Raw genomic sequence first — 14525 nt, 5'->3', positions numbered from 1 at the left:
ACAGAGTGAGACTCTGTCTCAAAAAAACAAAAACAAAACGATAACCTAAGATCAAGCATATGTTCAATTATCATTCTTGCTGCACTTATATAAATAATTAGACCAAATTTAATAAGATTACACTTGTTCTGTAAACAAGAGTAGTCTTACTTTTATCTTTGATCATACCAAGGATGACTATACAGAGAAATTTTACCTTTTTTTTTTGAAACAGAGTCTTGTTCGGTCACCCAGGCTGGAGTGCAGCAGTGTGATCTCGGTCGGCTCACTGCAACCTCCACCTCCCAGGTTCAAGCAATTCTCTTGCCTCAGCCTCTTGAGTAGCTAGGATTACAGGCACCTGCCATCATGCCCAGCTAATTTTTGTATTTTTGTAGAGAGGGGTTTTCGCCATGTTGGCCAGGCTGGTCTTTAACTCCTAACCTCAAGTGATCCACCCGCCTCAGCCTCCCAGAGTGCTGGGATTATAGGCATTAGCCACCACATCAGGCCAGAAATTTTACATTTCAATAGAAAACTACAACCAGTCTGGGTTATCAGACTGTAGTTCTGTTGTTTGTCTCTGAGTTATTTTTCACCACTCTGTAAACAGGATCCTGCTGTCTTGCATATCTTGTCAGTAATTAATGTTTCCAATTTTTCTCCCACCCTCCTGACCTGAAATCACTAGGAACTAAAACCTGACTGCCGGGATCTTTATTGAGACTCTAGCTTCTCTTGTCCCAAAGCCCTACAAGCTGAAGCTGTATGACTTGATATAAACTAAAAGAACTTATTCATACAACCATTTTGGCCACTCGGGAAGTTCACTGAACACCCACATCTTCCATGCTCTGCTCCAGGAAATAACCTTGTTCTTCTCCTGTTAATTTGTCCTTTGTTACAGGAATCTATTCCAATTAAGAATTTATCAGGCGACCAGGCACAGTAGCTCATGCCTGTAATCTCAGCAATTTGGGAGGCCAAGGCAGGAGGAATGCTTGAGCCTAGGGGTATGAGACCAGCCTGGACAACATAGCAAGACCCTGTCTCAATTTAAATAAAAAAGAAAAGAACCAATGAGGGTTGAGAGAAAAATAGTTTTCCCTCTCTATACAGATAAACCAGTGACTGCTGTACTAACTAGCCCCTTTTCCTTTTTGTTTGCCTCTCAATTTCACATCCCTTTCTTGCTTAATTGAAATCTGTTTTGTTTTCATGACAGCCTACCATTGAATTAATTGAAATTTTTTTCATTCCGTAACTTAAACTTGTTAAGCCTTTATGAGGCAGGGTCTCCCTGTGTTGCTCAGGCTGGTCTTGAATTCCTGGGATCAGGCAATATTCCTGACTCTGCCTCCCCAAGTGCTGGGATTACAGGTATGAGCCATCACACAGGGCCACTCATTAAGCCTTTCAAAAGACAAAAATAAGTTTTACTTACAAGTTTCTTCCTTCATTTTGATACTCTAGAGGAGCATTCAAGGCTTCAAATGAGTTTTCCCTCAAGCCTGACGCAAAATTCATTTTCTGTGGACATCCCATGGTTCATTCTTTATGAAAACCCATCCCCACGGCCCTTCCAGGACAGATGTCCCAACTGTCCCACTCAAGAGATACTAATAACTGGAACTTATTTTTCATTCTATACTACCTCTCACATTCCCCCACCACCCCTAGACACACACCCCTATCTCAAATTAATTTTGTATTTAAACATGTATAGTTGTGGATGCTTAAACTGGATTTAGGTATTTTGGACTATACCAAAAAAGAAAGGCCAGGCGTGGTGGCTCACACCTGTAATCCCAGCACTTTGAGAGGCCGAGGTGAGCAGATCACCTGAGGTTCGGAGTTTGAGACCAGCCTGACCAACATGGAGAAACCCCATCTCTACTAAAAATACAAAAAATTAGCCGGGCGTGGTGGCACATGCCTGTAATCCCAGCTACTTGGGAGGCTGAGGCAGGAGAATCGCTTGAACCCGGGAGGTGGAAGTTGCAGTGAGCCAAGATCACACCATTGCACTTCAGCCTGGGCAACAAGAGCGAAACTCCATCTCAAAAAAAAAAAAAAAAGAAAGAAAGAAAAAGAAAAAAGAAATACAAAAACAAAAGTTGCTTGTTGTCGTTGTCCCTTTTTTTTTTTTTTTTTTGAGACAGAGTCTCGCTCGCTCTGTCACCCAGGCTAGAGTGCAGTGGCACAATCTCGGGTTCAAGCCATTCTCCTGCCTCAGCATCCCAAGTAGCTGGGACTAAACGCACCCACCACCATGCCCAGCTAATTTTTTTTTTTTTTGTATTTTTAGTAGAGACGGGGTTTTACCATGTTAGCCAGGATGGTCTCGATCTCCTGATCTTGTGATCTGCCCACCCTGGCCTCCCAAAGTGCTGGGATTACAGGCGTGAGCCACCGCGCCCAGCCTCATTTTCTTTTACTGTAACTGAATACCTGAGACTGAGTATTTAGCTCACAGTTTTGGAAGCTGCAAAGTCCAAGGTTGAGGGGCCGTACCTGCTGAGGGCCTTCTTACTACTATGGCAGAGGGTATCACACGTGGGAAGAGGTCAAAAGCATGGCAGCTCAGGTCTCTCTTTATCTTCTTATAAAGCCACCAGTCCCATCATGGCTCACCCCTACATTGATACAGAAGGGCTGGGTTCTGGCTAAACCCCACCCTTAAGCCTGGAACCACAGCACTAAGTGAAAACAGCTGACCTGGTTTTCTGCCCAAATGTTGACTTTTTGTCCTGCCACATCCTTAGCCCCCACACCTCCACCGCCCTGAAAAAAAAAAACACTTCAGCTGGCAGAGCAACACAAGCAGCTGAGTGTTAGGGATACAAGCGGCTGAGCAATAGGGATACAAGGGCTGAGCATTGTGGATACAAGCAGCTGACTGGCAAGCAGAGAAGAAACTGAGCATCAGAGACTATGGATAGATGCAGCTAATTTCAGATGTGCAGCTTTGGAGAGGGGCCCAGCCAGAGAGAGCTGGGCTTCAGGGAAACATCACCTTCTTCCCACACAATCCCCTTTCCAACTCCGCATCCTGCTGAGAGCCACTTTCATTGACCAATAAAATCCTCCACATATACTACCCTTCAATCTGTTCATGTGACCTGATTCTTCCCAGATGCCAGACAAGAACCCAGGTGCCGAGAGGGCAGGGGCTGCCATTCTGACCCTCGACTGAGCTGGCTGGCACTTAGTCATCCTTGGACAGGAGAGCTGAAAGAGAGCACTGGCTGTAACATGCTTGGATGCTGCTGCGGGGTCCACACAGAACCTATTCCCGCCAGGGAGGAGCAACCAGCTGCTTCCAGCATTCATTTGCTCTCATTCCCGCACTTGCTCACATGCTCCCTCATGCAAGGGGTTGGGGCACATGGCAGCCAAGTAAACAAACACCCCTGTCACAAGTACAGCAAGGGGATCAAGGGAATTATCCCATCTCACCATGACCTTTTCTAATCCTAATTACCTCCCAAAGACCCCACCACCAATCAACATATAAATTTGGGAATTAAGTTTCCAACATACGAAATCTGGAGAACACACTCAAACCATAGCACTTATTCACTTGTTCTTTCTTTGCTTCTTATAGTGCCAACCTCTCCTACATCTATGGTGAACCAAGAAATGGAAAAAAAAAAAAGAATATAAAGCCAATGGTTCTTTTATTTACACCTCTCATTTGAGCTCCAAGCACAGAATATAGCTGCCTGTCTTACTACTGAGGGGCCTGTAAAACATAAGTGGTATCCGAATCTCTTGGCAATTCAGACGACTGAAATAACCGCAAGGAAATGGCATGAATGGAAGTACTGACTTTATAAATCCACTTGTGCCTTTTGTATACATTTTATCCAAAGAACTTTGCAGATTTAGACATTACTGTTAGAGAATAATAAGAATGTAAGCAGAGAGGGAAGAAAAGGCCAGACACGGTGGCTCACACCTGTAATCCCAGAACTTTGGGAGGCCAACACGGGCGTGTCGATTGAGCACAGGAGATCGAGGCTGCAGTGAGCTGAGATCACGCCACTGCACTCCAGCCTTGGTGACAGAGCAAGACCCTGTCTCAGAAAAAACAACAACAAAGACCATGGAGTCTTTCAAAGTCTCAGAGGCATACAACTGGGATAGAAATCCTGCAACTACCATCCTCCAATGCAAAGTTCCTTTGGTACGTATCTTCTCAAAATTCTAATTCCTCAAAGCTGTCTTTCCTAACTGAAACTAACATTTTTCACTAAGCCTTCTGGAATTTTACCCAATTGTCAACCAAGTCTCCAATAGCCTTACTGACATATCATAATTTGTTATCCTAATGTCTCAAAATGAAGTCACTTATGTCAAGTAGCATTGAGCCCACAGTAAAGCTGTTCACCCCCTCAAAGCCATAAACATATAGGTAATGGACTGAGGTAATAATATAGCACCTACTGTTGCCCATTACCATCCAACACCTGAAATGAACTCATAAAAAGTGAAACAAAGCTGAGATAATGAAGAATAGACCAATCTGAGGAGGATCATAAAAGCAGCAAGAATAAGGCTAGTCCAAGACACCTTTAGAGGCTCTGCCCATGAGAACTTCGAGGACTTCTTCCAATTTTGGCAGCTGCCACTGAAGGCTTTGCCAAAAAGAAGCAGCAACCCTCCTATGTGATCAGCATCCAAAGGACTTCCAAGACCCATTCAACTTGTCTGTCAGCATATTGTTTTCCCAAGCCATTTCTGTGTTCCATTACTCTCCCTTATTTTATTTTTATTTTTATTTATTTTTTTAAGACAGGGTCTCACTCTGTCACCCAGGTTGGAGTGCAGTGGCATGATCTTGGCTCACTGCAACCTCCACCTCCTGGATTCAAGCGACTCTCTCACCTCAGCCTCCTGAGGAGCTGGGACTACAGGCATGCACCACCACTCCTGGCTAATTTTTCTAATTTTTGTAGAGATGGAGTTTCACCATGTTGGCCAGGCTGGTATCGAACTCCTAACCTCAAATGATCTTCCCACATCGGCCTCCCAAAATGCTGGGATTACAGGCACGAGCCCCGACACCCAGCCTATCCTCCTTTAATTACTGCCTGTGTGTACGCTGAATGTTAATTACATATTTGACAGTCACAATAAGCCACAAGTTTGAGCATATATAATTGGTTATGGAGCCACTGAGAAACCTCACAGCTTCAGTATGAGTTAGCATACCTACGTAGTGTGAACCTAATTAATGTAACACTTATCGTATCTGAAACTTGTTTCTTCCCCCAAGAACCCCAAAGACACACACTGCCTCAGTTGCCTCTGCTTCAATGCTTCAATTCCATGCCTATCAAGCAATCTTCCAGCTATTATCTTAGTATTCCAGGTGACTTAACATTTAAAAAAGGTGTCTTAAACAATGGATACAAATAATTCTGATGGATAGGTGAGCTCAAACCACACACACACACACACAAACAACCCTCTGGTTTATCCAACAGTCTCTTAGAAGTCTCTTGCTATTTTTTATTTATTATTTTTCTTCCGAGACAGAGTCTTGCTCTGTCGCCCAGGCTAGAGTGCAGTGGCATTATCTCAGTTCACTGTAACCTCCACCTCCTGGGTTCAAGAAATTCTCCTGCCTCAGCCACCCGAGTAGCTGAGATTACAGGTGTGTGCCACCACAACTGGCTAATTTTTGTATTTTTAGTAGAGATGGAGTATCACCATGTTGGCTAGGCTGGTCTCGAACTCCTGACCTCATGATCCGCCTGCCTCAGCCTCCCAAAGTGCTGGTATTACAGGCATGAGCCACCATGACCAGCCTTAGAAGTCTCTTTGGATCATTCTCTTAGAGACTAATGAGCTCTGGATGCCAGAGCAAAAGAGGTTTATAAAGTATCAATGCAGAATCCTGGTCACTTTACAAGTTCTGCCAACCAAAGACTGACTGTCCTGGCAGTCAGCTGGCTTCCCCCTCAGAGAATTTCTCCTTTTCCTGAACCTCAATAGCAGTCACTTGGACTTTTCATAACATCTGGACATAATTACACAGACAAGGTTGTAGGGGAGGAAAAATATCTTTCCCTCCCCCTATCTCAGGTTTACGGCTGAGTCCCTTATGATAAAAAACAGGTGAACAAAAGAAAAGCACACAATTTTTTTTTTTTTTCTTGAGACAGGGTCTTCCTCTGTCACCCAGGCTGGAGTTCGTGGTGCAATCACAGCTCACTAGCTCACTACAGCCTTGACCTCCCAGGCTCAGGTGATCCTCCCACCTTAGCCTCCAGAAAAGCTGAGACCACAGACATGCGGCACCATACCCAACTAATTTTTTGTAAAGACCAGGTCTCATTATGTGGCCTAGGCTGGTCTTGAACTCCTGGGCTCAAGTGATCCTCCCGCCTTGGGCTCCCAAAGTGCTGGGATTACAGGTGTGAGCCAGTGCACCTGGCCTTACAAATTTAAGTTATATATGACACAGGTGCTTTCATAAGTGTAGATTTGAAGAAACAGTTGAACCTGAGTATTGTTATGCTAGGTTTGATGGAGAGAGGAGAGTCATGGAGAAATATGATAGGGCAAAAAAAGTATGATCTAATGGTAATAAACTAGGGGAAATTTATTAAAGTCCATTTGCTGAGACTCTTCTTGGTGTCTATGTGTCTTCAGAGTTAGAGATGTTCCTTTCTTCTAGGTATAAGAAGGACACCTCTCTGTGAAAGTTGCAGATAGCAAGATGAAATTAACTTTTGCTAGACCCAGACAAAATAGAGCTGGGAACGCCCAGAGAAGAGGAGGCCCATGCTTGTCAGATAAGAACAGTTTCCAAGGACTTTCTAAAAGTCGTTCTGTGTCCTTCACACATCTCCTGCTTTGATAAGGTTTATCACTAGACATTCTTTAGGACTGCAGTAATTCAAATAATTATTGAACTGGAAACAGTTATCTCGGACACGTAATTCAGATAAAATGTTTTCAGAAGAACACTTGCCCAGTAAGGGCATCTCCACCAATGAACTGATAACAACTCTGGCTTTGAACCTCTGGAACCAATGAACTCCGTTCCTAAGCAGCTTATGTAAATCTCTTTTGCTAATAAAAGCTTCCCTTACCCTTCCCTCATGGAATGCACTGGTGGCTTGCCATTCCATGCATTCCAGGTTATAATCCTTATTTCTACTCCTCAGTAAACGCAACATGTATAGACATAGTTTTTTCTAGCATCCTTTTTTTAAGATTGACATCTCAGATGAGGATCTTGGGACCTGCTTCAGGGGACTAGGGCAGGAAAAGGTGTGAGAGACCTTCCTGTTTGGCTATTTTCTCAAATGCCTTCAGCCTAAAAAATATTCAAGGCGGGTTTATAGCTTATCACAACCAGTTACAAATTTATTTGTTCCTTCTCCATTCCCACTGCTTCACTTGACTGGTCTTAAAAATGAAAAAAATATGTCAAGGTACAACATTTTGGGGTAGCATGTCCTGGATCCTATAAAGGTTGTATTCCTGAAAATGTCAATATGTGACAAATTCCTTTTCCAAAACTGAAAAATGTATGCTTAGCTCTTCAGGATACTGCAAATAGATATTAAATAGCTCCCCAGGCTAGGCACAGTGGTTCACACCTGTAATCCCAGCAATTTAGGAGGCAAAGGTGGGCGGATCTCTTGAGTCCAGGAGTTTGAGACCAGCCTAGATGACGAAATGAAACCCTGTCTCTACCAAAAATACAAAAATTAGCCAGGCATGGTAGCACACGCCTGTAATCCCAGCTACTCAGATGGCTGAGGCACAAGAATTGCAAACTCAGGAGGCGGAAGTTGTAATGAGCCGAGATCGCACCACTGCACTCCAGGCTGGGCAACAGAGAGAAACTCTGTCTCGAAATAAATGAATAAATAAATAGCTCCCTGCTTTATATTACTTCTTACAGAATTTGTTAATTAAAATTTACAAAAGGTTGCTATCACACTGGTTTTTAAGAAAAAAAAAAAAACTGGCCAGGCGGGGTGGCTAACACCTATAGTTCAAGCACTTTAGGAGGCTGAAGAGGGCAGATCACCTGAGGTCAGGAGTTTGAGACCAGCCTGATCAATATGATGAAACCCCGTCTCTAATAAAAATACAAAAATCTGCCGGGCGTGGTGGCGTGTGCCTGTAATCCCAGCTACTTGAGAGGCTGAGACAGGTAAATCACTTGAACCCAAGAGGCAGAAGTTGCAATGAGCCATTGCACTCCAGCCTGGGCAACAAGAGTGAAACTTGGTCTCAAACAAAACAAAACAAAACAAAACAAAACAAAACCTTCAGAAGGCCACTGTTTTGGACCAATCTACTCCACTAGGTCCCAACAGACAACACTAAAAATAAAAATGGAGTCACCCACCCTAAAGTTCACATCACCACTAATAAAACTAAGTTGTTATCTGACCCAAGGAATGAGGACAGAGTCAGAACAGCCAATTTCCCCAAAAGGCCAGTTTCAGTCTTCAATTAGCATGAGAATGAAGTTTCCTTTGCTTCGATCCTTAAACAAAAAAAGGTAGCCTGAAGTAACCTGATGTCAATTATTTTTCTATTGTTCTATCTCCCCATCACTGCCTTACAAGGAAAGTAACTTTTTGAAATGATCACTCTGCATTTTATTCTTTGTTTCTGCTTTATTCAGCCCTTTCTGCCTATAAAACCAACCCCCTCTGCTCAATTCATGGTAACATTTATTCTATTTTATTGAATGAAGTGTTGCCCAATTTCAGAGTTGCAAATATACAATTGAGATTGTTAAACCAAAAGTGATTGAGGCAAGTCTCAATAGATTAGAGGTTTATTTAGCCAAGGTTGAAGATGTGCCCAGGGGAAAAATAAAACACAGAGGCACCTGTGACCTATACTTTTTCCAAAGGAGGTTTTGTGAACTTTGGCATTTAAAGAGTAAAGAGCAAGCAGGAGAGAGGAATAAAAGAAAGAACAGGTAGGCAGTGAGGCAGATGGTTACATTCTTGTGAAACTCCAATTAGTCTCAGAAAAATCTATATTTTACATGAGAAAAGAGGAAGTAAAGGAAAAAGCCAACTATGTATTGTCTCAAGCTCAGTACATCTACATTTTACATAAGATAAACGTGAAAAGAGAGTAGAAGAAATGAGGCTATGACATGGGGTTGTGATATTATAGCTATCGATTTGGCAACAAAAGGAAAATTGTATTGATGACTCAGATCCCAAGTTTAACTTTCCCTTTTGCACAGTGAGTTTTGGGTTCCAATATTCTATTTTTCTTTCTTAAGATCTTTAAACCAAATTAGTTGTACTTTTGACAGATTATCATCGTGTCTGAAAGTATATTCCACTGTAACTGGATATGGCTCTCAAAGACAAATAACTAAAATCTAACCTTCTAAAGGGGACAGTCTTACTTGTACATTATTTACGCAAATTAATACGTTTAATTTAAAAAACACTAACTCACCAGGCGCAGTGGCTCACGCCTGTAATCCCAACACTTTGGGAGGCCGAGGCAGGTGGATCACGAGGTCAGGAGATCAAGACCATCCTGGCTAACACAGGGAAACCCCGTCTCTCCTAAAAAATACAAAAAAGCCCTTGTCTAGGCTCCACAGTGAAGCCAGCAGACTTCACTTATAAGACCTTGCTGCGATAAGCAAACCCCAATTACAAACCATCCAGACCCCACGGGGGAGGTCATAGGAAGCATAAACAAACTTTACCTACACCATCCTGTAATAAACGTCACAAGGTGATATGTGGCAAAATTAACCAGCAAACAAACCGCAGATGCAGCCATACCAAAGAACTCCCTCAAACTCCCCTCCCCAAATAAACCCCTCATTCTGTAAGCTTGGTGCTGCCTCCTCTGTCTGTGATGGAGCAGCCAGTAGGTTAAGGGGACACCCTCTCCCGTCGTCCTTGTCAACAACAGTCTCTTCTTCCTCTACCCCCCTCCTCTCCTCCATTCCGTGACCTCAACGCTCTCGGACTCCATTCAGAGATCTGTTCTAAGAGGCTTATCTTTCACTGCAATACCGCATGGCCTCAATATCAATTGGACAATGGCTCCCAATGGCCCGAAAACGACACTTTACCACTTTCGCCATCGCAATAGGAAATGGTCTGAGATTCCTTATATTCGGGCTTTCTTAACTCACTGTAACTGCCATTCCCTCTGTCAGTCCGGTTCTACTTTCCAAATTCTCTTCACCCGCTCCAAACCTGACTCGCCTCCTCCTCCCCTCACCCCAATAGCCCTAGCCGAGGACTTCTCCTTTGATCCCGCCGATTTCTCCCCTCCTCAACATCCTAATCCTGCACCGAACAGCATGACCCCCTACCATATGCCTCCGCTCCAGCTCTACCTCTCTCTCCCCCTCTCTCCCATCATCCCGCCTCCAAGTCCTCCCCATCTCCACCACTTACTCGTTCTCAAGCCCAACACGCCCAGCAGCCCACTGCCTTGCTTCCTCCCATTTTTCTCCTGTCCACTTTCCCCTCAGAGAGAGATGCTGTATAGCTGGCTAAAGAAATCAGAAATTTAATCAAACCTTACAAGGGGTAAGAGTGGGTGGCTCCATACAGTCTCACCAGTAAGTAAACCCACCTGAAACACTGCAGAGTGACATGATTTGGCAGCTACACTGAAACAGTTCACACTTCACACTATTGGAGAAATTCTCTTTCTAGACTCCACCTGTAACCCCAGCACTTTGGAAAGCCAGGGCGGGTGGATGGCTTGAGCACGAGTTCAAGACCAGCCTGGGCAACATGGCAAAACCCCATCTCTACAAAAAATACAAAAATTCACTGGGTGTGCTGGTGCACATCTGCAGTCTCAACTACTCAGGAGGTTGAGGCAGGAGAATGGCTTGAGCCTAGGAGGAGGAAGTTGCAATGAGCCGAGATCACGCCACACTGCACTCCAGCCTGGGCAATGCCAGACCTTGTCTCAAAAAAAAAAAAAAAAAAAAATTCTCTTTCTAAATATAAATCTGAGTTTATGTCACTTGCCCAATTAAAACTTTTTTACTGCCTCCCTGCTCCCCACAAAATAAAGTCCAAATGTGTCAGCTTTCTTGACTATCAGGTCCCCTTTATCATCTTATCTCTCATAGTTCACAGTGACCTTGGTATCCTTGAACTCAACACAGATTTCTATAGTTACATGTCTTAATGTTATTCTTCCTATACAGAACCCCTTATTCTGTTTGTTGAAATATTTCCTAATACTAACTTAAAAGCTGTTACAGTCTAGTAACTGTTATATCCTAGTAACTGCTATATCCTATTACAACTCATTCATTAGGCTTTTATTTTGCTTTCAATTCTAATCATTTAGCTAGATGTGCATCTCTCCTAGTATTCCTTGAGAAATTCAGTGTTTTCCTCATCTGTATATGCCCCTCAATACCTAGCACTATATTTTACACAGTTTAATGTATACAGGAATGAATTAAGCACTATTTACCACCTGACTAAAAGGAATACAATTCTGCATCATCCATCATTTAGTTTACCCACCCAGACAGAAGAAAATTAATGACTACACCGAATCTAATGAAATATTAAAGGTTTATAATTTAATAATTTAAAAATCTTGATAGATATCCCATAAAAAGTGGTAGTTTCTGTTTTTGAGTCCACTAATCAAGTAAGCTTCCAAATCTTCATACTCCAAATGCGTAAAAGAACAGCTTAGTATCTGCTTCAGCAAAATCTCTTGAGGCTAGATATCTTGAAAGCAATTTGCTGCCTTCCACATTACCCAAGTCTGATTACAGAACATTACATTAGGATTATATTAAATTACACTGTTATTCAACAAAAAGATCTACAATTTTAGTCACTCCAGAACAAATTTACATGCTAACCCAGAAACCATGCAAAGCAAAGTCAATGGTGGTTCTATGAATAATCAACTTAATTATTTTCCCCCAAACAGATGTATATCCCCCTTTGTTATCTTTCTCCTAAATACTGGATATATAATCTTTGGCCAAAAGCCTGTATGCGGTCTTTAAAAGTAATTACAACTAATAGTATCTGTGGAATTACTTCACATTTGTCTATTTTAATCAATTTCAAGTTGCATAAAGTTACATAAGGGGAAAGAACTAAACCTCACAAATTTTTATAATAAAACTGCCACAATCCTAGGCCGGGCATGGTGGGTCACACCTGTAATCCCAGCACTTTAAGAGGCCGAGGAGAGTGGATCATCTGAGGTCAGGAGTTTGAGACCAGCCTGGCCAACATGGTGAAACCCCGTCTCTACTAAAAATACAAAATTAGCCGAGCGTAGTGGCTCATGCCTATAATCCCAGCTACTCAGGAGGCTGAGGCAGGAGAACTGCTTGAACCCAAGAGGCAGAGGTTGTAGTGAGCCAAGATCATGCCATTGCAGTCCAGCCTGGGTAACAAAAGTGAAACTCCATCTCAAAACAAACAAACAAAAAATACCTGCCACAATCCTATAAAAATAGGATAGAAGCACAATCTTCAAAACCAGATTAACAAGGTCAAAGTCCGCTTTTAGGGTAAAACTTAAGAATTTTCCCTGCGTTGGCCCAGATTTCTCCAAAACAATTCCACATCACAGTTAAATGCCAAAAATCACCAAGTTTTCTAATATCATAACACAAAACATTATAAAACCAAGACCTAGTCATTTTCTGTATTAAAAGCGCTATAAAACTAATTATTTTCTATGATTTGTCTTGTATAATCTGTTACTATAATAAAATGGTAACAAATATGTTCAAATCCAAAATACTCTACAGAACACATCGACGGAAAAACAGTCCTCTTATCGGTGGTCCTGGAAAAAAAAATTTAAATACAGAACAAGAATAACTGTAAAGTTAAATAATGGTTTAAAAAACCAATCTTCTGGTTTGCACCTCTAAGAAACACAATGGCTGTTTCTTAGAGATCAAGGTTGTTTTTTTTTAATCATGCAAACAGGCAGTTAAAGAAAGGTGAAAGCAAACTGTCAATCACCATTCCCCCAAAATAATACTGGGTTGGTCTAGTTCTCAGAAACAATGACCAACAGTATATATTCAGATTCAATATTCAATATTTCTGTAAAAGACTAAACCCAAGAATTTAACACTTTTTTTTTTTTTTTTTTTTTTTGAGACGGAGTCTTGCTCTGTCACCCAGGCTGGAGTGCAGTGGCCAGATCTCGGCTTACTGCAAGCTCCGCCTCCCGGGTTCACGCCATTCTCCTGCCTCAGCCTCCCGAGTAGCTGGGACTACAGGCGCCCGCCACCTCGCCCTGCTAGTTTTTTGTATTTTTTAGTAGAGACGGGGTTTCACCGTGTTAGCCAGGATGGTCTCGATCGCCTGACCTCGTGGTCCGCCCGTCTTGGCCTCCCAAAGTGCTGGGACTACAGGCTTGAGCCACCACGCCCGGCCGAATTTAACACATTTTAAATGGTTACAAATGTTTACTTCTATAGTACTATAATTGAAGATCAAAAATATATTTTTTAGGCCGGGCATGTTGGCTCACACCTGCAATCCCAGCATTTTGGGAGGCCAAGGTGGATGGATCTCTTGAGGTTAGGATTTCGAGACCAGCGTGACCAACACGGTAAAATCCTGTCTCTACTAAAAATACAAAAATTAGCCAGGCATGGTGGCACGCACCTGCAGTCTCAGCTACTCAGGAGGCTGAGGCGGGAGAATCATTTGAACCCAGGAGGTGAAGGCTGCAGTGAGCCAAGAACGCACCTCTGTACTCCAGCCTGGGTGACAGAGTAAGGCTCCATCTCAAAAAAAAAAAAAAAAAAAAAAAAAAAATTATATATACACACACACACACACACACATATATACACACATACATATATATATATATAAACATATATCTCCCCAGGATTTTCTCTAGGAAAAATCTTTAAGGGTTAGGATTCCTTCTACACTCACTGGAAAATCAAAACAAATTTGGATCCGTTGTCAAGTGGCTATTTATGACACAAGCAGAGCACTAAATGTTCAAGATGCTTCTAAATTACACCCTTCAGTACTAGAAGCTCATTGTTACTGGCTTTTATTCTTCCAGGTTACTTTTACCCAGTAACTTACTTACCATCTCAGTTCTCATCATTTTAAATAGGACTCCTTTCTTCATCAGCAAGAGGAAAAAATAACCCATAATGAAGCACCATATATATTTCCTATTAAACACTCTATGCAACACCTTAGCCTTTAACTTCATGGGAAAGAATTTAGCCTTTTCTAGAGGAACACTTTTGGCCAGCTCAGAAATGTAAGTATGGGACAGTCTCCAGAAGTAATTACAAAGTTTAAAAAAAAAGTATGTTCTTTCTTTCCCTCTTTATTTTTAGAACCTTCTCTGCAGTACTGTTGATGGTCCATGGAGCCTTCTCTTGGGAAAGAGTACTTGATTAGCATAGTATCCAACTTCATTGCACAAATTAACATTTTTGTGTAAAAAAAAATTATTGCTCAAGAATCAGAATTGCTTAGAGGTCATCTCTTATAACCATAGCCCTACTACCAGCTGAAATTCAT

The 14525-nt window shown here is 42.2% G+C and overlaps 1 protein-coding gene across 2 annotated transcripts in view; it reads right to left on the bottom strand.

The window, feature by feature from the left end:
• COMMD1 (copper metabolism domain containing 1) overlaps window positions 1–14525 on the bottom strand; it is a 229463-nt gene that overhangs the window by 200546 nt on the left and 14392 nt on the right. Inside the window, exon 1 of one of the 2 annotated variants that reach the window (XM_073023033.1) lies at window positions 9442–9522. The exons of the other annotated variant lie outside the window; for it this stretch is intronic. The gene's annotated coding sequence lies outside the window, so the exon portion shown is untranslated. Of the gene's footprint in view, window positions 1–9441; window positions 9523–14525 lie in introns of those variants that run through there. 2 annotated transcript variants of the gene reach the window in all.

This window comes from Chlorocebus sabaeus, chromosome 14 (assembly GCF_047675955.1).
Source record: "Chlorocebus sabaeus isolate Y175 chromosome 14, mChlSab1.0.hap1, whole genome shotgun sequence".
NCBI lineage: Eukaryota > Metazoa > Chordata > Mammalia > Primates > Cercopithecidae > Chlorocebus > Chlorocebus sabaeus.
This window is presented reverse-complemented; position numbering and strand designations above follow the sequence as displayed.